This window comes from Mustela putorius, unplaced genomic scaffold (assembly GCF_011764305.1).
Source record: "Mustela putorius furo isolate JIRA1106 unplaced genomic scaffold, ASM1176430v1.1 tig00000430_pilon_pilon_pilon, whole genome shotgun sequence".
NCBI classification, from domain to species: domain Eukaryota; kingdom Metazoa; phylum Chordata; class Mammalia; order Carnivora; family Mustelidae; genus Mustela; species Mustela putorius.
This window is the reverse complement of record NW_025421377.1, coordinates 22,289,980-22,305,275: the sequence shown is the minus strand read 5'-3', so window position 1 is coordinate 22,305,275 and position 15,296 is coordinate 22,289,980. Positions and strand designations below refer to the sequence as shown.

Below are 15,296 nucleotides of genomic sequence, written 5' to 3'. Positions count from 1 at the left end.
CAAGCTACAGTTCAAGTTCAAAATTCCTTTTATATTGTTTGAAGAACTTGAAAAACTCTTTATAAAATTTGGGAAAATAAAAATCTATGAATAGCTAAGCTACATTTGAAAAAGAAGAGAGAAGAAAGGGTATTTACTATATTGCATATTAAGACACTTGACAATTATGTGGTTTAAAATTTTTTTAAAATTATTGGTTATGGAACAAATAGATCAGTGAAATGGAATATAGACTCTAAAACTGAACTGTGTATATGGGGAATTTATACAGCTGACAGATAGAGTGGTGTATTAAAAAAAGATTAAAGAACAGACTATTTTAGCGTCACACGGGAAGAAGAAATTTAGATCCCTGTTTTACACTGTGTAAGAGGCACTTCTGCATAAACTGATGACATCATTGTGAAGACTAAAAATTCTAAATCTATAAATAAAAATATTTACAAGAAAGTAACCACAAAAAAACAAACCTGATTAAAAAACGGGTTAAGGATATGAAAAGGCGATATAAAGAGGGAACTCTGAATGGCTACAGAATCATCAAGAGCAACTTCAGATGTTGTCATCAGAGATGTTAAAGCAACAGCGAGATGCCGTATTAAGCATCAGAGCAGCCAACATTAGAACTGCACATACAAAGTGCAGGTCAGCATACGTAACGATGGATACTTGAACGTTCTCCCATGGATGTGTGGAGTGGTATGTTCATTGCTGTTATGCCCTATGGGCTGGCAGATTCTTGGGTGTTTTTCCCAGAGAATTTTTTGCACATATCTCTGAAGATACAGATAAGTAATGTTAAAATAGGAAATCATGGTTGTGTTAGGCCCGATGAAAGCATGGAATATTTGAAGAGAGGAGAAAGTAGGGCAGCAGGTTGGTGAAATGTCTGTAAGCTTGATTGTTTCCTTTGGGTTTGAGTTCTGAGGGAAAGCTATAAAACTGTCTGGATAGGTATGGGGGAATCAAAGTGACTCGGCTGTTTGTGCAGATTTTTATTTGCAAATATATTTTGTATTTATTTTTATATTATATGTATTTATATATATTATATATAATCTATATATTTATATATAAATAAAATATATTTTATATATAAATAAAAATATATTTACATATATTATTTATATTATATAATACACATTTTTATATTTTATATATATTTTATATTTATTTTTATATAAAAAATATTTTTTATGCCAAGCCTTGCCTTTGGCCTGAGCCACATTTAACATGGTGAGAGAAGGAACTAAACACAGATGGAGGATGGTGTCTAGAGGAATGACCCTGAGGTCTTGTGCCTGATTCCATACTGTGGCTGGTGTGGGGGCAGTGAGAGGACTGGACACATGGGCTTAGGACAAGGAGGCAGCAATGTGTGGGGACTTTTCGAGAACAAACCAATGGCTGTGTCTACTGACTTTAGCAGTGGGTGTCTGCATGATGGTCTATAGGAGTAGGAGTGATGAGCCACATTTCAGGAGATGTCATCGTAGAATTCCCAGAGGCCAAACCATACCCAACTATTTCATAAACCCAGATACCAGGGAAAGGCATAAAGACCTACAGGTGAGGCATGTAAGCACCCTTTCCTCTGATAAATCACACGATTTATCACGTGATTAAAATCATGTGCTAAATCACATGTTAAATCACATGATTTCCCTCATACCCACAGATAACATATCAGAGAGCAAAAAGAGGGAAAGAAGGTTGGCTACAAAAATGAATAATTTACCCCAAAGAGATTTGACCTGAAAGAAATAGTGAAGCAGGAAGAGCTGTCTTTAATTGGCACGGGAGATTAGAGCAGTTTTAAAATAAGAAGATGCTGTGTTTCCCCCTCCATATGTGGATGTAAAGTTTGTGGCATGACCTTGTTACGTTGCCATATGACTGTCGTTTTACCAAATTAAGTATGTGATTCAGACAGTTCTTCTTCACACTTGATCTAAACAGATGGGAAACCCTGTGGAGCAAATTACAGGGTGATTCAGAGCAGGAAACACACTTTCACAAGGAAACAAGAATCATGAGGCCACAGTAATCGTGTGTAATGGGATGGGTTCACCCATGACTATTAAATGGAGGCTGTTGTGGGATAAGAGCGGCTTCTATGACTCCTAGTGTTTTTGGCAAGCTGAGAAACTGGAGTCAGCCTCACTCAGGTGTTTTCAGGGCTTCAGTGGTGTCCCTCATGTCCCTGCATTTTTTTTTTTTTTAATCTCCTGACAGATGCTATTCTTTGCTTTTCGGTTCTTGGCTAATGCCTCTTTTTTCCCTTAAAATGCACATACCTTAATTTAACACTGATTTAAAGCAACCCCCCCCCCATTTTTTTTGGTCACCAAATTTTTCTCTAGTTATTCCTACCACATTTTGAGTAATAATGTCTAGCAGCAGGGAGAACTTATTATAAGATAGTTGCTTCTCATTCTTAATTTATCAAAGATAAAGAACAGTTTAATTTAGAACTTCTGGTCTGCTTCTAGAGCTAGCCACTACGTCTTCACTGTCTTAGTATATTCTGGCTTACAGTTTCCCTTTATGCTCACTTATCACTTCCAGGCTTCCAAAATGGAGACATAGTAAATGAATAAGGCAGGACAGTGCAGTTTTGGTGAAAGAACATGACTGGTTATTGAATGAGTTCTCATCCTAGTTTTGTTTTTCACTTAGGTGAGATACTAAACTGACCCTTATTCATTTAAAGAATGATAAGACTTTCTGCATTATTGTTGGAAAATTTAGATGGTTCAATACGCCTAACAGTGTGGAGGGGGGAATTAACCATTTAATTTCCAATACTTAGGGTTATTTTATCCTGGTTTTTGTAGAACTTTAGCTCTGTAAATAAGAAGGCTCCAAATAAAATAAAAGGTAGTTAGTAGTTATTTGGGAAGTTTAGGTAAATTACTTGTTGGAATTCCTCCCAGAAAGTGAGAAAGTGAGTGACTCAAGTGAGTAACAAATGTTTCTCAAAGTAAGAATGTTCCAATTCTTTAATAAATCAGCTGATAGATCATTAACAGATTTTGGTGATGGATCACTGTATTCATTTCCCAGAGCTACTATAACAAAGTACCATGAACTGAGTAGCTTCAACAGCAGAAGTTCATTGTCTCATAGTTCTAGAGAAGTCTGAAGATGTCCTAGTTCTGGAGAAGTCTGAAGGTGTCAAGTCTGAGAGAGTGTCTCTCTCAGATCTGTCGTGGAGCGTCCTTCCTTGCCTCTTCCACCTTCTGCTGTGTGTAAGCAATCCTTGGCACTCCTTGGCTTTGGGTGAATCCCTCCAATCTCTATTATCAGATGGCTGTGTTCTCCCTATGTGTCTTCACCTCTTCCTTCTCTGAGGGTTGGTTCCAAATTTCCCCTTTTTATTTTTTTAAAGATTTCTTTCTTTATTTATTTGAGAGAGAAAGAGAGTGAAGTCAAGCTATGGGAGGGGCAGAGGAAGAGGAAGGGGGACAAGCAGGCTCCCTACTGAGCAGGGAGCCCAATGTGGGTCTTGATCCCAGGACCCTGAGATCATGACCTAAGCTCAAGGCAGCCACTTAATTGACTGAGCCACCCTGGCACCCCTCCCCTTCTTATAAGGGCACCAGTCTTACTGGATAAGCAGCCCACCCTAATCCAGCATGATCTTATCTTAACCAATTACACCTGCAACAACCCTATTTCCAAATATGGTCACATTCTAAGGTACTGGGAGTTAGACCTTCAACATATGAATTTTGGGGGACACAATTCAACAAATAGCAAGGAGAAAGAATTCTGGAGGAAAGAAATTGCTAACTCATATCCAGAGAATGTTGATAAGTTTGTATATTCTGTTTTCTTCCATCCTGAGTCAATAAAAATTGAGTGTTCAACTGAGACTTTGGGTATTCATTGCTGGTTGGAGAACTGTTTGGAGGCTGGACAGGTCCATCAGAAGCCTAATTCCTTTCCAGAGGTGGCTTGGCATATGGAGCTCACCAGGGGTAAAAGCAGTGGTAATGTGTGGGTGAGCCAGCAGGGGAGGTAGACAAGTCCAGACACAAGTTGAAAAGAACCTTTCTATTCTGGACTCATATCCCAACACTTTATAGAAAACAGTTCCTACTAGACCCAGGGAAAGTGCCTTCTCAATAGAATGTGATTGTGTCCTTCCAGAGTCACAGATTTATGAATTTTCCTGTTGGTTTCTTTATTTTCATCTCCCTGGTTGCCCAGAGGAAAATCAGGATAATTCTGACAGTAGAACTTTCAACCTAAGCCCTTTTATTGCTCCTGGGTTTGTGGTTTTGGGTATTACTCATACATTTACATCCACAAAGTAACCTTAAGTTGCTGAAATGTGGTCATTAATTAATCAAGTAATCTAAGTAAAACCTTCCCTGTTAGGCATTTCTTATATCATTTTTCCAGTGAGTTTTGAAACTGGGTTTTCAATAATTTTCTGATCATGAAGGATCCTCTGGCTTTGGACTCATGGTAGAAAAGTTCATGGAAAGCCTAGGGTGTTAACTTCTTTCCCGGCTGTATTCCAGCTGGTTTTAAATTGCTCTGCTTGCTTTGGCTTTCCCACATTCCCTCTGTATGTGGGAGTTATAGGAACCTTCCACTAGTGTCCAGTAAAACTCACCCCTTCCCTCTCAATCTTGCTACAAAAGGTTGGAAAAAACTTGGTGGTAATCTTACCTTAAAACTCAGGCCAAAGGATAGACAGGAGTAACCAGAGGGGAAGTGAGCCATGGTGGTCATTTTTCACACTTAACTGTTTGTGAGAAACAATGAGGAAAGAGGTCCACAGAGGGAATGGCCCTTTATGGAGTAGACCCTCTGAAGGAAATAATGAGTCCCATGAGAATTCAAGGTTCACCTAGAGGTTTAAGAAAGGATTAGGAATACATGTGTGCTACCAGCCAAAGGCAAAAAGGAGGTTATTCTTGCATTGTGGGTGGCCAAATGTGCATAGAGCTATGGGATTATCTGACAGATAAACCCAATGATAAAAAAACAAAGGAGAGATTATTTCTAAGCAGACAGTTTAGTCATCTAAGACATCCAGGTCCTCAGCAGTGAGCACTTAGGGGGATGTTCAAATTGTCCTCAAATACTCTCATATTATATCGTCATCAAAAAAAGTTGTTTTACCCCTCCTTTTATAATTATGAAGGTAATACATGGACATTGAAGACTAATCAGACTATATGGGAAAAATAAAGGAACTTTGAAAAAATATACTATAAACATTCTACCATAATTATTTTCTTAAAAAAAAAAAAAAAGATTTTATTTATTTATTTATTTGAAGGAGAGAGAGAGAATGAAAGAAAGAGAGCATGAGAAGGGGGAGGGTCAGAGGGAGAAGCAGACTCCCTGCTGAGCAGGGAGCCCGATGCAGGACATTCTGGAGCCGAAGGCAGTTAGTTGCTTAACTAACTGAGCCACCCAGGTGCCCCATAATTATTTTCATCATTGCACATTGCCCTCTAGTTTTTGTCTAATGCCTTCATTTTTCTTGAGTTGTAACCTGCTTAATATTAAATTATAAATGTTTTCCTGCATTTTATATATAGCCTTTATCATTATCATTTTATGTGTCAGGATACCAGTTCATCATATTATGTATGTTAAACCACTTTCCTATGGTGGGATATTGGGAAACATGTACTTTTTTTTTTTTTTTTAAGATTTTATTTATTTATTTGAGAGAGGGAGAGAGGGAGTATGAGAGGAGAGATGGTCAGAGGGAGAAGCAGACTCCCCACTGAGCAGGGAGCCCTCTATATGACCTGATCCTGGGACTCCAGGATCATGACCCAAGCTGAAGGCAGCTGCCCAACCAGCTGAGCCACCCAGGCACCCGGGAAGCATGTACTTTTTTGGGTAAATTGAATTATATTCTTCATAGATGGTATTTTGATTCATTGCATTTGGGGAGAATACATTTTCTAGGAACCATCTTGAGTTCATTAGATGTAAGAATTTATTAAAAATGAGAATTACCTAGTACCTGCTCCACCAGCCATTTGTAGAAGATGCATATTAGAAACTTGGTACCATGGGGTTAGTATTCTAAAAAAGAAAGAAAGGAATGAAAAGTGCTGTTTGGGTGTCAAAGAGAGTTAAAGAGAAATTTAAGGCATTAGTAGGGAGATTAGTGACTATAATAATGTATTTCTGTGTTCTGGATAAGAAGGCATTCGGCATGGTCTCTGCAAAATGAAGCCAGAATTCCAACTAGAAATGCAATAATGTTAAGAAAACTTTTCTTGGCATTATAAGCTCACACATGCACTTTTATATTCTGCAAAGTTGGAAAAAAAAAAGTTAAAATTCTGAAGTATTGAGGCCACAGCTATAAAAAATTAAGGTTTTAAACTAAGAAAATATATGTTATGGTATGCTAAATATTATTCTAAATAGTGCTTTTTCATGCTGGTGAATGTTTTACTTCTGCCAATGTGAACAATTATTTTTGCTGGCCAAAACAGTTCAAAGAAAAACAGAAGTAAGCCACCATTTCTTAACATAGTAAAGTTGAAAATGTCAAACATCTAATGGAAATTATTTTCACATTTATTTCATTGGTATTCAAAGGAAGTAGTAAGAATTCCATGCAAGTTTGTGTTTATGACAAAAGTAACTTGCTAGTGTAAAGTTATTTGGAGGTTAGAAGGATGATAAATGGCGATGGTTGAGAAGGAAACGCGTGTGTCTATTTTAAAAACATTATTATTAGCTTCTTCCTTCTTTGACCCTCACACACTGTGGAAGAGTCTGAAAAGGATACAGTGAGTGGACTTACCAAACCTTCATTCTTTTTTTCATGTTTAGCAGAAACGGAATTGTTCTCAGTGAGTTCCATGGATCCAGCTAAAATACTTCCCCAGACTTGCTCACAATTTGGGGTACTGACATGACATTTGGGCTGATGAATAATTGATGAAATCTCCTAGATTCCACTTCTTGACTCTTCTTTCCTTGTTCTTGCCTGGAAAGCAGACAGTGAGGCTGAAGGTAACAGCCAACCGGAGGATGAGGGATTAGGCTGCATAAGGAGAATGAGGAGTGCAAGGAAGAAGGACCCTGGGGCACTGAGGGCACCGTGGCGCCACTGGGCTGCTTGTCTCTGTCCTTCTTTTTATGTGAGGCAGATTATGCGAGGCTATTTGGTTAAGCCGCTGTCACCAGATTTCTGTTACATACAATACTCCCAAATGCTAAATGAGGCAGACCCCTTGATACAGCCTCTTCTTGTATCTTGTACTTTATTTACAAACTATCCATTATGGGCAATAATGTGCTTAATGGTTTTTGTCCTCAAATACTCTGAGCTATTACTTACATCAATGACTTGACCTGACAATTGTAAAGCATTCTGTCTAGCTCATCATTGTATTAAATGCTTGTAAGTTCCTGACACATTGTGTGCACTTAATAAATATATATTTCCAGGTAATTTAAAAAGCCATTTGGCTCCGAAATGCACATCCACACCCCCTCCCCAGAGAGATGGACATCTTTACATAAATGCATATATGTGCAAACATTCCATTTTAAGTTATGTGTTTTCCACTTGCCAACACTTGTATGGCTTTGAAACACTTCGATATTAAAGAATCGCTCTATGAGAATAATTGTCACTATTTCTTTTCCAATTCGGATTTGTGTATTACTGTAATGATGGACATTTATGTGCCTCACTGAACTCTAAGTTCTTAGAGAAATGTAAGGGAACTGATGTGGCTGAAAGGGAGATAAGGAAACGTGGCTTTAGATCTCCAGCATTTGTCAGGCCACCTGAATAAGCATTCTGTAAAAACAAAATGAAACAAACACACAGGATTTTAAACTCAAGGAACTTTTGGAAATACAGCGTGTTACCATCTTTTTCCTGGTGATTCATGGATCTATTAAAGTTGCCTTCAGTAGAGGAATCTGCTTATCTGCTTAACTTTGTGTAATCTGTCATTTTCCAATCTTATGTGCCATGAAACTCTTCTATCCAAGTAATGCCTATTAATAATGACCAGTGGAAATACTTCTGTGACACATACTCTGGGAAACCCTGCAATATAGGGACCAGAAACATGAAAAATAATTACTATTCTATGGTATTGATTTAGGCTATTTAGTTCAATTAGATAGTAATCAGAAATAAAACATACGACTTTTGGAAAAGGGAAGAAAAATGAAAACTTTACAGAAGACTGAAATACCTAGTTTACTATGAAGGTGAGACATTTATTTTGTTCCTTTTTTTTTAGCTCTGGTAACCAGAGTACCTATGTGCAACACAAACATGTTCAGTAAATTCTTGTTGATGGAAGGAAGGCTTCATGGAAGGAGGGATTGATGGAGAGAGGTAAGGAATCTCACGGGATACCAGTATTCTAGAGAAATACCCTGAGGAAGCTGTGCAAGAGCCATGATTTGAAAAGCTTTCTGGAGACTTGAACATGCCTCACATTCTCCATATTCTCATTGCTTATAATTCTGAGTTTTGCTCCACTGATAGGAATTATGTGAACTTGATCAGAGTATTCTAGGCGACATGTACTCTAGGCAACTACTCAACATAGTACTCTAGGCAACTACTATCAGTTGATTGGCATAAGCAAAAGAGCTAAAACCATCTCAATATAAGCCTTAATATTCCTTTTTCCCAGTCAAATAACATACATATTTCATAATCACTAGCCTCATGTCCCTAGCATTATCTGAAGACAGATTATTCACTCCTTCCTCTCAGATATTCTTGTGGTGGTTTTAAAATGACCACAAATTCTTTGATATTTCTCTTCAGTTGATGGAAGATAATTCCTTGTCCACTGAGTATGGGCTGGGGTGGACTTAGTGAATCTCTCCCAATGAAAAGAATATAATGGAAGTGACAGTGTGTGAGACTTCAAAGGCTAGATATAAAAGACACTATGACTTCCTGCTTATTTTTTCTCTTTCTCTTTCTCTCTATTTCTATCTTTCTCGCCCTCAGATAATTCACTGTGGAAGAAGCTAGCAGCTAGGCTAGAAGCCCATGTGGTGAGGAACTGAGGCTTCCCACAAACAGCCATTTGAGTGAGCAATCTGCAAGTAGCACCTTCAGCCACAGTCGGGTCATCAGATGAAACTGATCAGCCAATGTCCTAACTACAACCTCATGAGAGGCTGTGAGCCAGTGCCACCCAGATGAGTGACTTTTGAACTCCTCACCCACAGAAACTAAGCAATACATGAAACTAAGATATTGTAGGAGTTAGGAGTTTTAGGATAATATTTAAAATAAAAATTGATAACTAATTCAACAATTTGAAGAACTTTTACGGAAATGGGGCTCTTTTACAGCCCCCTTTTAAAACCCACTCTCCTCAATCCCATTTTCACCACTTTGTTATGGCCAGGTTAGCTAGTTATCCATCAATTCCTATTTTTGTTTTATTTTTCTTTCTTATAAAGTGATGGTCAGAAAGCTCTTCTAATACAGGGAAGACGGTAAATATTTTAGACCTTGTGGGCCATGTGGTCTTTGTCACAACTATTGAACTCTGCCCTTGTAGCATGAATGCAGCTGTAGACAATACTTAAATGAACGAGTAGGGCTGTGTTCTAATAAAAGCTTATTTATGGACACTGAAATTTGAATTTCACATAAGTTTCACATCATGAAGTATTATTCTTCTTTTGATTTTTTTTCAACCACTTAAAAATGAAAAATCATTCTTAGCTTGTAGGTCACTTAAATCCAGGCTGTGGGCCAGATTTGGCCCTTGGGTATAGTTTGCTGATTCCTGTATTAAGTGAATAGAGTTCTTGATATTTAACTGTCACATGGATGCCCAAAATATTTCAGACAATAATCATGTGACCAAATTATGGTTAAGGGGATGTAGGTGAAAATGATATGTGCCAATTCTGAGTCAAGCTCCTGAAGAGAAGTGGTGGACTTGCCCACCCCACCCCCAACTTTATTCGCCTTTCCCACTTCTCAGTGGCTACAGTGAAGATCATCTTGGACCATGAAGATGACAGAAATGTCCTTGGGATGGTGGAACTAACAGAGCTAGAATTCCTAGCATTGTCTCTTAAGCAGTCATACTGTTACAAGGGTGAGAAATCGACTCTATGTTTTCAGATCCCTTTCATACATCACCAAATGTGAGCTCTAACTAATTTAGCTGATTAGTCTTTGGCTGAAAGCTCTTGAGTAATGCAGGTTAGTGCATTGTGCTTTCAAGAATCACTGCAGACAGTGGTTAACAGCTATGTGTGGAGTTGCAGAAAATTCATTCTTGGTTACCTACCAAGTTAGGGTATTCTGGACATAGGGTAGCTTTAACATTTTTAAAAAACCCAGAATTTCTAAAAATTGCAGGTATTTGCCTTTTCTTCTGATTGTTGATTTCCTGCAATTTGGATTAGAACAAATGTGCCTTTGTATCCCAATTCTCCCACCTCTATTATATTATGGCCAAGAGTGGAACATTATTAATCGAGAGAAACATAATCCATTCACTCCTTATTATCTCTGAGGAAGAATTAATTCATATTGTACTTTGTGGAGCTCATTTATAGAAATGAATGGGTTTAAAAATCTGCCCCCTCAAGATTCCCATGGTCCTATGGATCTTCTCATTCATATCACTGAAAGAAAATGTCGTCATAATAGCTATACTTATTTTGTAAAGTTTTTTTATTTTCCATAGCAGAACTTGGGGATCCCAGACTGTGAACCACAGTGAAAACAAAGCCCACGGCCAAAGTCTGCAAAGCACTATGAGAATCGTCAGCCATCACTTGGAAGCACCAGAGCATCAGGCATTGTCCAAACGCCATTGTCGGAGTCCTTGCACCGACGCACAGTGTTTCCCACTCTTCGCCCCTCCTTTCTCTCCCTGCCAAGAACCCAACTCAGTTTAAGCAGGTGCAGTCTTCCAAGTCTTGGCGGTTAGTGTCCCCAAGAGATTTCAGGGAGATGCAGCCTTGGCTGAGGGTCAGAGCCAGAGGCTCCGTGAGGCTCAGTTCCCTCAGGGAGGGGCACAATGTCTGCGTTTGGGGAACAGCTGGAGCTCCAGAGGGAGAAAAGCAGTTTGGCAAGTGAGGAAAGAATGTACTTGTCACTTCAAGAGGCAAGAAACTTCAGTTTCTCTCCTGCTTCTGCCAGCAAGTGTTGATTGGAAAGGAGAGTGGTGGTGATGGCAGGTGACTTTTGGTTAGGGCTTTATGGAATGTGTCATGTTTATTTTACCTTTTCAAAGAGCAGATAAATGTACAAATCCCACAGTATAACTATTCTGAATTCTGCTCTTGTTTTTATTGGATAAGTGAGTGTTGTTCCTCAGAGTTATTTTTAAGAATGCTGCCTCTGGCCCATTTTGAAAGGCTGCTTGCTTTCCTTGTGTGTGAGCTAAAATTTGTTGTAGGGAATTTGGAAGAAGGTAGCAGAGGGTATTAAATGGAAGGTGAAGGCCTACGGGAGGAAGAACCCTGTTCTGAGAGCACGAGCTGGATTTACAATGGGGGAATCCGATGGGCCTGTTCAGACAAAACATGGACTTTTAGCTGACACCAAAGGTGAGGTTATAAAACGTTTGATGCAGTCGAGGGGGAAATAAAGTTTTTAAGATGTCCTACTCTTTGGTTGTGTCTTGAGTGCTCTGATTTCCTTGGATTCTTATGGAAATGAACACAAGAGACCAATTTTTTCCATCTCTGAATTCCCTTTGTTAGACTTGGAAAGTGTCACCCAGTCTTAAGTATTACTTATAAAATGAACAAGAAGTTCAATATTAATATTCAAAAAAACAATAATTGTTACCATTTCAAGGTCTCTTATCTCCCTTCCTCAATTCCCAACATTTTTGTCTACTTCAGGATTCTTCTTTTAACTCTATCTGTTTTGTTTATTTGTTTGTTTTTGTTTTTGTTTTTTAATTTGGCAGTGAGAAAGTTTATTAACTGGGTTTTGGGGGACAAATAGATCTAAAAGTTAAAATCGTGAATCAGTGGGAGGATTGGAAAGGGAACGAGTATTTTTTGAGTTCTGTCTGTGTGACAGACCCTTGTACTAGTTCCTTTCCTTATAAGAAAATGTGAAGTATAAAATATCATGCCCATTTTCGAGAAGGGAGACAGACTCTATAAAGGGTCCTCATAAATTGTCTCCCATTATCTGATGTTCTATTAAATGGGAAAGTCAAGGTATCTGGCTATAAGCATGATTTTTATTCTAAAGCCCATATTCTTTCCACTGCCACACTTTTGTCTATAGAATAAAATCTGGGTCGATCATGTTTACATTGGTTAATCACTAAAAACTGATTGGTCAGCGGTAATCTGTATATGTGTCTCATTACTCTTCTCGTGCTAGCGTGTTGTGATTCTAGGTAGTGGGACTTCGTTGCAAGGACACAACTTCAGATATATGGTCACTTTGGGTCCCCAGATTTTCCCCAACTAGAATTAGTACTACTTCTTGAGAGAAAAGTAATACATCGTGGTCTATTTGTCATTAACCACAATGAAATTCCTGGCCTGGCAGGGTTCATGCAAGCCACTTTAGAGATATGGCCTCCTCCACATCAGACTGTGTGCTGACTTAGTGTTTAACTTGGGCACTCCTCTCTGGGGCCCAAAACACCAGGTTTCACTCAGCATCCCTGGTGTGAATCATAGCAACTCTTAGTCAAGTGTCTTTTGGGCTGCTGTTCTTAGAAGGGGCCTGTGAGCAAAGCAGGAACTTAGAATTTCATAGAGTCCTTCCCCGAGCAAGAACAGACAATGGGGATGTGAAGAAGTCAGTGAACTTCAGGGAATATTCTTGTAGCAACACCTTTTGTGGTCTTCTTTCTCCATTCAAGGGCATTGCCAGTGAGTTGACATAACGTTGTTGTTGTTGTTTAAATTTTTAATTTTTTAAAATGTTTAAATATGATTTCCTTATCTACTAAGTTTTTCATTTTTGATCCCAGTATAGTTAACATACAGTGTTATTTAGTTTCAGGTGTACAGTGTAGTGACTCAACTATTCCATTCAATACAGGATGCTTCCCTATGTGTCGTGGGGATGAAGTGCCCTCCTGCGACCTGTCACCTACCTACGTCACCCATCCCCCCATCCACCTTCTCTCTGGGGACCATCAGTTTGTTCTCTAGAGCTAAGAGGCTGTTTCTTGGTTTGTGTATCTGTCTCTCTCTCTCTCTCTCTTTTTTTTTTCCTTTGCTGGTTTGTTTTGTTTCTTAAATTCCACATATGAGTGAGATCATATGGTATTTGTCTTTCTCTGACTGACTCATATCGCTGAGCATTATACTCTCTAGTCCCACCCATGTTGCTGCAAATGGCAAGATTTCATTCTTTTTATGACTGAATAATATTCTGTTGCATATATAACCACATCTGCTTTAGCCATTCGCCTATCACTGGACACTTGGACTGCTTCCACATCTTGGCTATTGTAACTAATGCTGCAGTAAACAGAAGAGTGTATTTATCCCTCAGAATTAGTATTTTTGTATTTTGGGGGTAAATAGCCAGTAGTGCAATTGCTGGATTGCAGGGTAGTTTGATTTTTAACCTTTTGAGGAACTTCCGTCCTGTTTCCCACAGTGGCTGCACCAGTTTACATTCCCACCAGCAGGACACAAGAGTTCCTCTCCCTCCACATCCTTGTCAACACTTGTTATTTTTTGTGTTTTTGATGTGGGCCATTCTGACAGATGTAAGGTAGTTTTATTTATAAGGTAGTTTTGATTTGCATTTTGAGTGATGCTGAGTATTTTTCACGTGTCTGTTGGCCATATGTCCTCTTTGGAGAAATGGCTGTCCATGTCTTCTGCCTGTTTTTAAACTGGATTACTTAGATTTTTGAGTTATATACATTCTTTATATATTTTGAATACTAATGCTTTATTAGACATGTCATTTGCATGGGGCACTGGGTGTGGTGCAAAAACAATGAATACTGTTATGCTGAAAATAAATAAATAATTTTTTAAAAAAGATACGTCATTTGCAAATATCTTCTCCCATTCAAAAGGTTATCTTTTAGATTGGAGGGCAAGGTGATCTAAGATAATGAAAGTTTTTGCATTTGATTTTGACATTTTTTTTTTTTAGAGGGAATATAAAATGGTACTCCCTTTTATTTATTTATTTATTTTTTAATAGATACCTGAAAGAATTTATTGGCTGAAGAAATAACTAAATGCAGTGGAAATAGGAAAGACCAATCTTGAGAAACACTAATTAAACAGATTTTTTAAATGTCTTTTTCCAGAATCAATTAAAATTATAAAGATTTCAGGAAAAAAATAAGGTTATCTTTTAGTTTTGTTGGTGGTTTCCTTTGCTGTGAAGAAACCTTTTTTTTTTTTTTTTTTTTTTTTTTTTTTTTTTTTGATGTAGTCCCAATCGTTCACTTTTGCTTTTATTTCCCTTGCCTCAGGACATATCTAGAAAGACGTTGCTATGGCTGATGTCAGAGAGATTACTGCCTGTGCTCTCTTCTAGGATTTGTATGGGTTTCATGTCTCATATTTAGGTCTTTAATCCATTTTGAGTTTATTTTTGTGTTTGATGGAAGAAACTGGTCAGTTTTATTCTTTGGCATAAAAGACTGTCTCCTTCCCATTGCATTTTATTTCCTCCTATGTTGAAGATTAATTAATCATATAATTGTAGGTTTATTTCTGGGTTGTCTATGCTGTTCTTTTGATCTATGTGTCTGTTTTTGTGCCAGTATCATATTGTTTTGATCACTATCACAGTGTAATATAACTTGAAGTCTGAAACTGTGACACTTCCAGTTTCGTTTTTCTCTTTCAAAATTGCTTTGGCTATTCAGGGTCTTTTGTAGTTTCATATAAATTTTAGGATCATTTCTTCTAGTTCTGTGAAAAATGCTATTGGTATTTTGATAGAGATTGCATTAAATCTGTAGATTGCTTTAGGTAATATAGGTATTTTAACAATTTATTCTTTCGATCCATAAGCATGGGATATCTTTATATTTCTTTGTGACCATTGATATATTGTTTTAAGTGTCCACTTTGTGCAAATCAAGGTGAGAATATTAATAATTTTTAGAAATTAGAAAAATACTTAACTCTTAGAGATTGTCACTTTGCTGTGTTCACAAATACCATAGTCAACACAAACACTGCCTAAGGAGTCTCAAACACTACAGAAATGTAGAAATATTTCTTATAAACCAGAATGTTTAATTAATCAGAACTCTTACTTTCCAAGCATTTTGAGAAATCAGTATTTTCCTATCACTTGCACCATGACACATCTGGGATGTTCA

The 15,296-nt window shown here is 37.8% G+C and overlaps 1 protein-coding gene across 4 annotated transcripts in view; it reads left to right on the top strand.

Annotated features, from left to right (window-relative positions):
• Positions 1-11,621, top strand: part of LOC101680631 (cytochrome c oxidase assembly protein COX18, mitochondrial) — an 80,103-nt gene extending 68,482 nt beyond the window's left edge. The window contains exons 6-8 of one of the 4 annotated variants that reach the window (XR_006606723.1): positions 8,259-8,356; positions 8,987-10,097; positions 10,698-11,621. The gene's annotated coding sequence lies outside the window, so the exon portion shown is untranslated. Of the gene's footprint in view, positions 1-8,258; positions 8,357-8,986 lie in introns of all 4 variants that reach the window. The other 3 variants (XR_006606722.1, XR_006606724.1, XR_001181853.2) reach the window with 3 other exon arrangements.
• Positions 11,622-15,296: the final 3,675 nt, after the last annotated feature.